The sequence below is a fragment of the Macrobrachium rosenbergii genome, chromosome 41 (genome assembly GCF_040412425.1).
Source record: "Macrobrachium rosenbergii isolate ZJJX-2024 chromosome 41, ASM4041242v1, whole genome shotgun sequence".
NCBI lineage: Eukaryota > Metazoa > Arthropoda > Malacostraca > Decapoda > Palaemonidae > Macrobrachium > Macrobrachium rosenbergii.
In genome coordinates, this window is record NC_089781.1 from 91,045,412 (window position 1) to 91,056,605 (window position 11,194).

The window sequence follows — 11,194 nt, forward strand, 5'->3', positions numbered from 1 at the left end:
GTGTCTCTCCATTGAATTGTTCTTGATCAGCATATACACACAATTGTTTAATTGCTGTTTTTAGACGAAACTTATTGTATTTGATGGTATTTTCTTACTTGGATCATAAAAAATGCTATTTTTCTAAAGTAGCTAAATTTGCTGGACGGTTACCGGCGGCTGCATTTTGCGGTCCTTGATTTCAGGCGTCAGTGAACTGCGCAGGGCAGGCAACCTCAGTCTGTTTGGAATTGCTTGAGGGTGTTAGATAGTCACTTGGAATTCGTTTGAGTTTTCATATCTTTGTGTGTATTGGAAAGTTGATTTGTGATATTAGATTCAATTTATGGGTACTTCATTTAAACTGGTGAGTAAATTAAGAGCTTTAAGAAGTTACGGAAATTTCAGCGTTAATTGATAACAGGTTTGAAGAGTACCATGGGCCAGTGCTTGCAACGTGTTTGATATTAAACGGCTGGTTTTTGGTCGTAACTTCAATTATGAGAATGAATTGTAAGCATTTAAAGATCTGTAGTAGGTTTAACCATGACCGAATAACGTGAATACCAACGGCTCGTTGATTTGGACCAAGCAACCGAAAATTTCCTCTGTACGTAGCCTCCAGTCAGGTAGACTGTTAGGCTAGGACTCGAAAATTCTCAGTATTTTCTGTGTTTTTGTAAGGCAGCTGTGCGGTCTGCAGCTTGTGGAATCTTAATTGAGTCATTTTGAGAACATTTACGTGCCATAAGGACGCCAATATAATTCTGTGCTCCTCCTAGAACCGTTACAAATGAGTGAGTGGTGAAACATGGCTAAACATTCACTGTTGACCATCACTGGGAGACTACAACGGTTGAAATGGAGAAACGAGAGCGAGAATCATTATGGAGCTAAATGTTTTAATTGGAATTTATAATAGTTTGAGTAGCAAACCTCAGTTGTACTTAAGGTGTACAGTACACTTATTCCTTACCCTACCGATTCCCTAAATCGAATAATTATGGTATACCACAGAGTGTAAAGAAGGGTATTTGTGTGGGGCTGGGGATGGGATGATTAGCACCACCAATAGTATGCCGAAATATGCTTAAGCCATATGTAAATCCTTTCAGTATAAAATATATGGATGTACTTAAATCACAAAAAATCACAAGACAAATTAATGTCAAGACAAAAATTAATAAAGCAGGCCATGCCTCAGTAGAAATCACCAAATAACTTGGCCTAACTTAACCTAGGCTATAGCAATCTACCTGACCTGGGTGCTCTCCCCCATTCTCATGAATGTCCCTCCTACCCTAAAAATTGCGCCAGAAGTACTTGTTTTAACATCCAAACCTAACCTTGCTGAACCAAAACTAACAAAACCAAAACTAGGGTTGCAGCCAACTAGGTTACCACCAACTTAACTTTTCTTGCACTTACCTGCCTAATTAAAGTTTCTATGCAAGCTTAATTAACTTGGACTGAATGGGTTGTCCGTTGACTTGGACTAAATGCGCTGTCATGTGTTGTGCCTTTCAAGAGGACTAGCATAGGCTATTTTCAGGATCATGGTAACATTTGTTACAGTGTGCATTGACAAACTACAATTGGCTTTGTGTCAGTGCATATTTGTTCAGAAAAAAATAACACTGGTTGCAGTGACATTGCCGTTTTACTAGGCAAACTCCCCAAATTTTGTTGGTTAATTGTTTGAGCAGTAAAGGGAGGTAGCGATAACATAGGTAATATCTAAAACTGACCCAGTTTCCATGAACTATTTTTTAAAAACACAATGTAAAATTTTTGGTTTTTACATTTGGGGCATTAGTATTTACAAGGATATATGCTAACCTAACTTCACTTTCTTTAAGCGACGACACCTTACTTGGCCCAGAGGATTATTCTGAAGTTAGAAGTACAGGTGCATCAAGCTGGATATCATGGGAAATTAGTGCATCCTTAGGCACAGTGGAATTGCATCCTTAGGCTCAATAATGGACTTGCATCCTTAGGCTCAATAATGGACTTGCATCATCCTTAGGCTCAATAATGGACTTGCATCATCCTTAGGCTCAATAATGGACTTGCATCATCCTTAGGCTCAATAATGGACTTGCATCCTTAGGCTCAATGTCCATCCTTAGGCTGGCACAATAATGGAATTGCATCCTTAGGCTGGCACAATAATGGAATTGCATCCTTAGGCTGGCACAATAATGGAATTGCATCCTTAGGCTAGCACAATAATGGAATTGCATCCTTAGGCTAGCACAATAATGGAATTGCATCCTTAGGCTGGCACAATAATGGAATTGCATCCTTAGGCTGGCACAATAATGGAATTGCATCCTTAGGCCGGCACAATAATGGAATTGCATCCTTAGGCTGGCTCAATAAGGCAATTGCATCCTTAGGCTCAACAATGGAATTGCCACCTTAGGCTCAACAATGGAATTGCCTCCTTAGGCTCAACAATGGAATTGCCTCCTTAGGCTCAACAATGGAATTGCACCCTTAGGCACAAAGTCTAGAGTTGGACTACTTGAAGAAACTGCAGGCCTACTCTTTTGGGGAATTTATGCTTGAGGGAAATTAAAGTAACCCTACAACCCATTATCAAAAAGTAAGGGCAAAATATGCTGCCTACCTTAGTTTGAATTGGTGCTGCAACAAATCTTAAATAAATGTATATAATATCCCATTTCGGGAATTTTTGTTTAGCATTTTTTCGATATAAGCCCTGAGCATCTTATTTCATACAACTTATCAATCATTTTGATGAAGTAATTTACCACAACAGTGTAGGTAAAAACAAAAAACTGCGAGCAGTATGCAATATTCTTTTATTCCCACAGACAAGAAAATCTCCCATCTACATTTCTAACTATATAGAGTTATCTGATGTAGATGGATTTTGTTACTGTCCCCACCGCATACAGCTTGATGTATCATTTGTCTTGCCTATACTGGTCCATTGTTAATAGTCAGTCGTACATATATAAATTTCATATGGGTTGAGTACTGTAGGGTTGAGTACTGTAGGGTTGAGTACTGTAGGGTTGAGTACTGTAGGGTTGAGTACTGTAGGGTTGAGTACTGTAGGGTTGAGTACTGTAGGGTTGAGTACTGTAAAGTGCTTCAGGCCCTGAAATGGTTCCTTAAGTTGTTCTTTAAATGTATCTTAGCTTTGGGTGAAGGTGGTTATAGGTCAGAGAACTCTGCTTCAGTGGTGATCTTTTGCCCACCGCGTACAGTTTGCTGAGTACTACTTTATAGTAGGTAGGTTTAATTAGTAACACCTGAAACTGCAGGGTTGAGTACTTTTGGCTTAAAATGCTGATAAGTGTACTCTGCTTCAGTTACACTGAGAAGAGGTTTTAATCCAGTATTAGTCTGGTGTTGATAATAGTAACTTATAAACCACTTTATCAGTATGATTTGCTTTGCCATCAATATGATTTGGTCCTTTTTTTCACAAATGTTATATGGTTTGAAGTATGGAATAGGTGATTTTTTAGGCGTGTATTAATTTTGAATCTGCCTATTTCTCCACAGTTATGGGAATCGCTATTTTAAACTAGACAACTTTTGGATATTCCCAGATCCCATACGTCCTTAAATTTTCATTTATGATGATCAGTATTGTTGTCTAATGCTTATGCATTGATTGACTTAAAACAAATAATTTGGTGCCAGAGTTCTTGACATCAGTAGCAAATGTAAAGCCAAAGTACCCCATACACAAAAGCAATATTAGCTGTAATGCCCACTCTTAATCTAGATATATGAATACCCAATTTTAGCTAAAGACAGTCTCTACAGACTATATTGCACTTGGCTATTACAGGTCAGCTTGTCTGAATAAATATAGACTTAAGATTTGGCTAGCTAGCTTACAAATGCTACAGACTAGCTTGCTATACAAATACAGGCTACAGATTTGGGCTAGCTTGCTATACAAATACAGGCTACAGATTTGGGCTAGCTTGCTGTACAAATATAGACTTAAGACTTGGGCTAGCTTGCTGTACAAATATAGACTTAAGACTTGGGCTAGCTTGCTGTACAAATATAGACTTAAGACTTGGGCTAGCTTGCTGTACAAATATATTCTTAAGACTTGGACCAGCTTGCAAAACAAATAGACTGCAGACTTGGTCTGCTTGCTATAGACTTAAGACTTGGGCTAGCTTGCAAAACAAAGATAACAGACTTTAGCTAGCTTGGATTACTACTACTTTGCGGATTTCACTGACGTTTTATGCATGATCCTTTTCATATAACGTACTGCCTTTACTTTAGGACTTGCAAACAGTGAGTAATTTACCTTGCACAGAATATATATATGGTTTGCATTAGAGCTGTAGAATTGTTTTGGCATTAGTGTTTTGCTTTGTCCTTTTAACCATTTTAGTTTATAATATAGTTAGGGTGGTTATTTATAGTACATCAGTCTAGGTCAGGCTGAGCGCTCTGCACTCCTTCCTTCACACTTTCCGTTGTGTGGCATTGTTAGGACAGTGGGGTATTAATGGATTACAAAACATTTTGTTTTAATTTTTATTGTATACAGTGGGTCTAGGTTTAAAATGAAAGTAACTTGTTAACAGCTGAGAGCTTTTATTAAACTCTGGTGAGTGAAAGCTTGAAATTTTTTAGAGTTTGATTACTTTTTGTAAAGTTTAGTAACTTCGTTGGTGTGGCATATCTGGAACACTTCTTGTTCATATACAGTAATAGTGAGGTTTCTTGGCAAATAGGATTTACATTTTTCAAAAGATTAATAAAAACACAGATTTATACAGTTTACTACTGATCTGCAGTCTTCAAGAAAAACTTGAAGTTTTTATATCTGGAGTAAAAGGGAAATACAAATGAAAACATGGAAAGATGAACTGAAGGTCTGGCCTATCAAAACAAGAGTTTCTGTTCAGAATCTTATATCCTCAAGTACGTTGGGGATGCTTTTGGAATATTTAGCAACGCTTAACAAAACCATTTTGCCATCAGTTATGCACTAGTACAATTCCTATAAAGTGTCATTTTTTTGTCATACGGTAAATTTAAATGGTAATTTGTTTTTGGCATTTTATTGCACTGTTGCAACATACCCACTGGCTTGCTTTAAATTTTTGTAGTTTCAAATGTACAGTGAGACACGGAATTAATTTCATATATTTTTTTCAGAGACTAAAAAGCATGAAGGGAAGTAACTCGACTGGAAACTCGGGCAGATGTATATCCATCGACCTACCCAGTCCTTTAGTTTTGGATGATGATGATCATAAATGTAAGTTTTCACTAGCATTATTTGTGTAGTGTTTTTGGTACAGAGGATCGAGATGATTGTATAGATCGAGATATACAGTGTCATCTAACAGTTGTATAGATTTTTGTATAGATTTCAAATAGCCCATCTGACTGTCAACAATGTCTATATTTTCTTACTATATTATTATTGATCAGGTGGAAATTTAAAGTCTCGTTACTGTTCAGGAGTTGAGAAAATGAACGAGGGTAACTATTAAGTTAAATTTTGCCGAATGAAATCTGCATCGTTACCAAAGACACGTATAAACATAACTCTTGCTTATAAAACCTGGAAGGTAAGATGGAGCCGGTCATTGCCTTGCGATAAGGAACGCATGGTAGAATATAATTAGAAATAAATGTTTCGGTTCTAAGTAAGGTATATGTCCATTTTGTTTAAGCATTGACTTAAAGTTGCCATAATGTCAGGCTGCCATGTGCGTGAGTTTTTAGGTTTTCTGCTTATTAAATGCATTGCCCTTTTGAAATTACTAGTGTCGTATTTGGTATCATGAAAAGTTACTAATCGTCTGTTTGTTTCAACATATTGGCTTGTTGGTATAGAATTTGAATGCACTGAGTATAATTTATAACATCAGCATTACTTTTGCATTGCCAATGAATAACAAAATTGACAAATTTCCATGCAACTGACTGTATAATTGCTTTTCCTGTGTCAGTCACCCATTAGGAAAATCTATAAAATGTAAAGTCCTGTACATTTTCCTAAGTGCATAAGTAATGTTTCCTTAAATTCTCAGGTATTAGCCAGCGTTTGTCCTATTAATTTTCTTGTCCTTTTAGGATGATGGCCGTAAATGAAGGATTGAGAACCCAAGCCTGTAAGAAGAGGAATTTTTGACACTTTACAAGATTCAAAAGAAGGTTAAAAAAAAATGTTCAAAAAAAGGTAAGTTTTTTGTTCCTTCGACTTAAGCCAGTGAGCCCACTCGAGTTGCTATGAAGATAGCACTGGTTTATTATAGGTTGCACCGATTACCACTCGTGTTGGATTCAACTTCACTGGAACTGGTAGCACCGATTACCACTCGTGTTGGATTCAACTTCACTGGAACTGAAGGAAAAATGTTTAATGAATTAGCGGTTCAGATTTCAGAATATGGGAAGGTAAACTGGTAACATGGTTACGTATGTAACAGATGGCATGTATAATGTTCAACATTGATTTAGTAACATTTGTCTTATAAATGTGGTTTGTCAAAGAATTTGTGCTGATGAAATTTATAAGGAAATAAGCAAGGTTCTCTCTCTCTCTCTCTCTCTCTCTCTCTCTCTCTCTCTCTCTCTCTCTCTCTCTCTCTCTCTCTCTCTGTCAAGTTGTGGTTGTCGTCTCGAATTTTTCCTTACTTGTGTGTCAGTCTATTTACAAGTTTCTTTTCGTCACTCACGTAAGTTATTTTTAAATAAGTCATTATTGATGCCTATTAGTTTTATGGGATGCTTAGAAGACCTTAAAACGGATATACTTTCTAACTTGACTGTTTTAAGTCAAAACATGAAGCTGATTTTATATTATTTTTCAGAGACAGACTGCGTGAAGGGAAATGAAGTCCATTAGCATATCTGGCAGATGGAAAGCCATTGATACATATGACTATTTATTTGGTGGCTGACTGTTAAATGTAAGCTTGTTTTGTTGATCACTTGATTATTTGTTCAATACACTGGATTTTTTTCTTGATCATTTAAGGATTAATATTAATTAAGCTCTCTTGGTCACTTAAGGATTTTTTGTTGATTTTATTGAAATCTATTCTTAATCACTTAAGGGTTGTTTGCTTAATTGAATGTTTTGGACAATTGATATTTTGGATACAGGGAAGGGGGAGAGATGCTTATGCAGTTCAAAATATTGAGTACAATTTAACTGGTGCTCAGTAATGGCCCATCTAAAAGTAAACGTGACTTCTAGTAGCCGCCTTAATTATTTCGTTTTAGATTGATCTTTTGTGCACATTTAAACTGGGGGGAAAAATCAGAAACTAGAAAGTTATTGATATCAAAGTATGAAATAGTTTCATTAAGTCTACTTGGTTCATGAATACGGAAAGGTTGTATGCTACCTCTTATCTGATAATAGAAAGCTCGTTTATGCTTGCAGTTTCAGTTTAACTCAAATTTTAGGTTTTCCCTCAATTTAGGAAGAACACAGTCTAGTCGATCAAGCCAAGTTGTCTAAATATTAAGTCACATTATTTCTTTCAGGTTGATTTTCAGCGCCATTCAATGTGAACAAGAAAAGGAGTCCATTGAAAGCTCTACATGAAGGGTTTAAGAAAACAGCAAAACGGCCAATGAATAGTACAAGTTTACTGAAAAGAAAGGAAGAGACAAAAAAATGATAGTCCTGAAGTCGTCGTCCTACTTTCCCTGTGAGGTTTTAAAAACATTGCATCGTCATTATCGTTGCAATCTCTCTTGTCGACCTTCGTTTTGCCGCTATCGTTGGAGTGGTTAGGTTATTCATGGAGTCTTCGATCAGGTTGCTGTTCTTGGTGTACAGATGTGTCATGTTTTCTTAAGCCTCATAGTCCGGGTTAAATATATATCAAACTTTTCAATTTCACCTTAAACCTCCCTATTTCACCTGTATATCACCTTTAAACATTCCAATTTGACCCTAAACATTCCAATTTGACCCTAAACATTCCAGTTTGACCTTGAATATCAGTTACAACAAACCATAATCATATAAGAGAAGATAATCAGTTTGATAAAATTCAGTTTGACCTAAAATTCCAGTTTGCTTATGTTTCTAATATGTCCAACAAACCATAATCATATAAAGGCCCATTAAAGAGGCTTATGTTCCTATATGTTCCAATGTCCTCCTCAGTTCCCATCAAATGCTACTTATAAGTATCTATAAGTAGCAGGCTGCTTTCACTCTGTCTCTGGCAATTTGCAAGGGACACTTTAAGGTACTGCTTTCTGGAACCTCTTTTTCTGGTGACTCTGAGGTTGATCTGTATCGTGGATTTCCTACTGCCTTCTCTAACTATTTATAAAACTTAACAAGGCAATAATAGTGTTTCTGGGTCAATACGATCCCCAACTTTCTCCATCTAATGACTTGTTAGCTCTGGTTTGACTCTTTTTGGATATTCCAAGTAGCTGCTGGTTTGTTGGAACATCTTGACAGGACACGTTGTTGCTGTTGATTTAGTTTCTCATATTGCTAGCTGCTTCTCTTTGAATTGTCACTTAATTTTTTGTGGTCACTTTCCTACTGTGGTGAATCCTTTAGATCCCACATCTCAAATATGATTCTGGTTGTTTTCTGGAGTCGATTTTCTGGTTCAGCCATTCTTTTCCCCTCCTACAAAACATGTTGGTGTTCATCGCTTTAATATTCTTTAACTTTACTCAACTGGTTGTGTTGGAACATGTTCGTTTATCTTTTTGTTACACATTTTGATGTTTGCCAATTTGATGTAGCATGACACTATTCTTGTCCTCATTATTTGCCTCTGTTATGCTTTATCTTGACAGTTGAGCATTCACAGCAGTTCACTTTCTTGTCAGTGAAAAAGTTTTAAGTGTCGTCACCTTTTTAGGTCGTTTAAATATTTGATCTTGCCGCCTTCATAGGAAATATCTTTGGTTATGTTTGTTTGAGAGTTGTTGCTTCTATTGTTGATTAGTGCTTTCTTGATCCCATTCTGAGAGTTAAGTGAATTCATTACTTATGTCCGATGCTTCACCTGTTGCTGTTCTAATGTTCATCTGTTATGTTTCTGGGCTTAAAATGTTCTTTTTTTACTCTTAAAGTTTTGTTTCGAACTGTTACCTTAATTGGAACTGTTGCGGAGACACTATTGATGGTCCGATATTCTCAAGTAGCTTTTTGTTGGTTTCTTGAACTATATGAAATGTATCTTGACTGCTGTAGACAGCAGTTCAGATTTGTTGAAAAAATGTTGATTTAGTTTCTCATATTGCTAGCTGCTTTTCTGATCTCTTAGACTTTTCCCGTACTTTTTGAATATGTCATTTTAGGTTTTTGTGGATATTTTCACTTTGCCTTCTGTAGGTGCATTCTTGTTTAGATGGATGCTTTTTTGATGTTTGGAGCAAAATTTGAGTTCTTGCAGAAGTACTTGACTTTTAGTTCAGCATTCCAAATACGTTTCGATTATGTTTGTAATTTTCTGTTTGAAGAACTTTTAGTCTCTTGTTGGTTTCTGAAGGTTCTTGTTCCAGCATTCTTTTTCCTGTTCCAGCAGTTTTTAAAATACTTTTCTGAATTTTTGTTTTTTTTTATTTCTTACCCAGCATTTTTTCTTTGTTCATGAATTTCTTGTTAACTGTTCTTTTTCAGCATTTTAGTTCTTTTTTTGAATTTCTTGTTCTTAGTGAAGTCAACTTGTTCTTACCAGTTCGTTGTCAATTTCTGTGATTACATGTTCTTACTAGTTTTTTTTGTTGTTCCATTTTGATGTTTGTTTATGAACCTCTTGTTCTTACAAGTTTTTTTAATGAATTTCTTGTTCTAGCCATTTTCTGAATTTCTTGATCTAGTTATTCAGTTCTGTTCTGAATTTCTTGTTCTAGTTCTCGAAGTTCTGTTCCTGAATTTCTTGTGCCAGTTTTGTTCTGTGATTGAAGTTCTACAAATTTCTTGTTCTAGTGATTCAGTTCTTTGAAATTTCTTGTTCTATGATTTTGTTCTGAACTATTCTTCGAAGTTCTGTTTGACTTCAGTGAAGTTCTCTGAGTTTCTTCTTCTAGCATTCATAGGAAGTTCTGTTCTGAATTTGGTTCTTGTTCTAGTGATTCGAAGTTCTGTTCTGAAGTAATTTCTTGTTCTGTTCCCAGTGAAGAACTGTTCTGATTCTTGTTCTTGTTCCAGTTTCATTCTAGTGAATAGTTCTTTCTGAGTTCTTGTTCTTGATTCCAGTTCTGAATTTCTTGTTTATGATTCAGTTTTTCTGAGTTTCTTGTTCTAGTGATTCGAAGTTCTGTTCTGAATTGTTCTAGTGATTCAGTTTGTTTAGTTTCCAGCAGTTTCGAAGTTCTGTTCTTTTCTTAATTGGAAGTTCTGTTCTGAGTTTCTTGTTCGTGATTCCCTGTTCTGAGTTTCTTATTCTAGTGATTCAGTTCTGTTCTGAGTTTCTTGTTCTAGTGATTTTTGTTCTGAGTTTTCTTGTTCTAGTGATTCGAAGTTCTGTTCTGAGTTTCTTGTCCAGTGATTCTACACAGTTCTGTTCTGAGTTTTCTTGTTGTAGTGATTACAGTTCTGTTCTGAGTTTTCTTGTTCCAGTGATTCTGAAGATCTGTTCTGAGTTTCTTGTTCTTGTTCAGTTCTGTTCTATTTCTTGTTTAATGAAGTTTTTCTTGTTCTAGTAATTTGAAGTTCTGTTTAACGAAGTTCTCTTCCTGAATTTCTTTCTAGTGATTGAAGTTTAATTGGAATTTCTTGTTCTAGTGATTAGAATATCTTCCAAGTTCTTTTCTGAATTTCTTGTTCTAGTTATTCGAAGATCTGTTCTGAGTTTCTTGTTCTAGTGAAAGTTCTGTTCTGAATTTCTTGTTCTAATGATTCAAGTTCTGTTCTGAGTTTCTTGTTCTAGTGATTTGAAGTTTGTTGAATTTCTTGACTGTTTCTTGTTCTTAGTGATTCAAGTTCTGTTCTGAATTTCTTGTTCTAGTGATTCGAAGTTCTGACTTGAATTTCTTGTTCTTAGTGATTTGAAGTTCTGTTCAAAGAATTTCTGTTCTTTCTTCTAGTGTTCTGTTTGTTTAATTGTTCTGTGATTGAGTTCTGTTCTGAGTTTCTTGTTCTAGTGATTCAAAGTTCTGTTCTGAGTTTCTTGTTCTAGTGATTCAAAGTTCTGTTCTGAGTTTCTTGTTCTAGTGATTTAGAAGTTCTGTTCTGAGTTTTCTTGTTCTAATG

At 35.8% G+C, this 11,194-nt stretch overlaps 1 long non-coding RNA gene across 1 annotated transcript; it reads left to right on the forward strand.

Moving 5' to 3' along the window:
* Window positions 1-228: 228 nt before the first annotated feature.
* On the forward strand, window positions 229-6,931 carry LOC136826997 (uncharacterized). The gene is made up of 4 exons (XR_010849774.1): window positions 229-346; window positions 5,155-5,257; window positions 6,039-6,187; window positions 6,822-6,931. It is a non-coding gene; the product is annotated as an uncharacterized lncRNA (long non-coding RNA).
* Window positions 6,932-11,194: the final 4,263 nt, after the last annotated feature.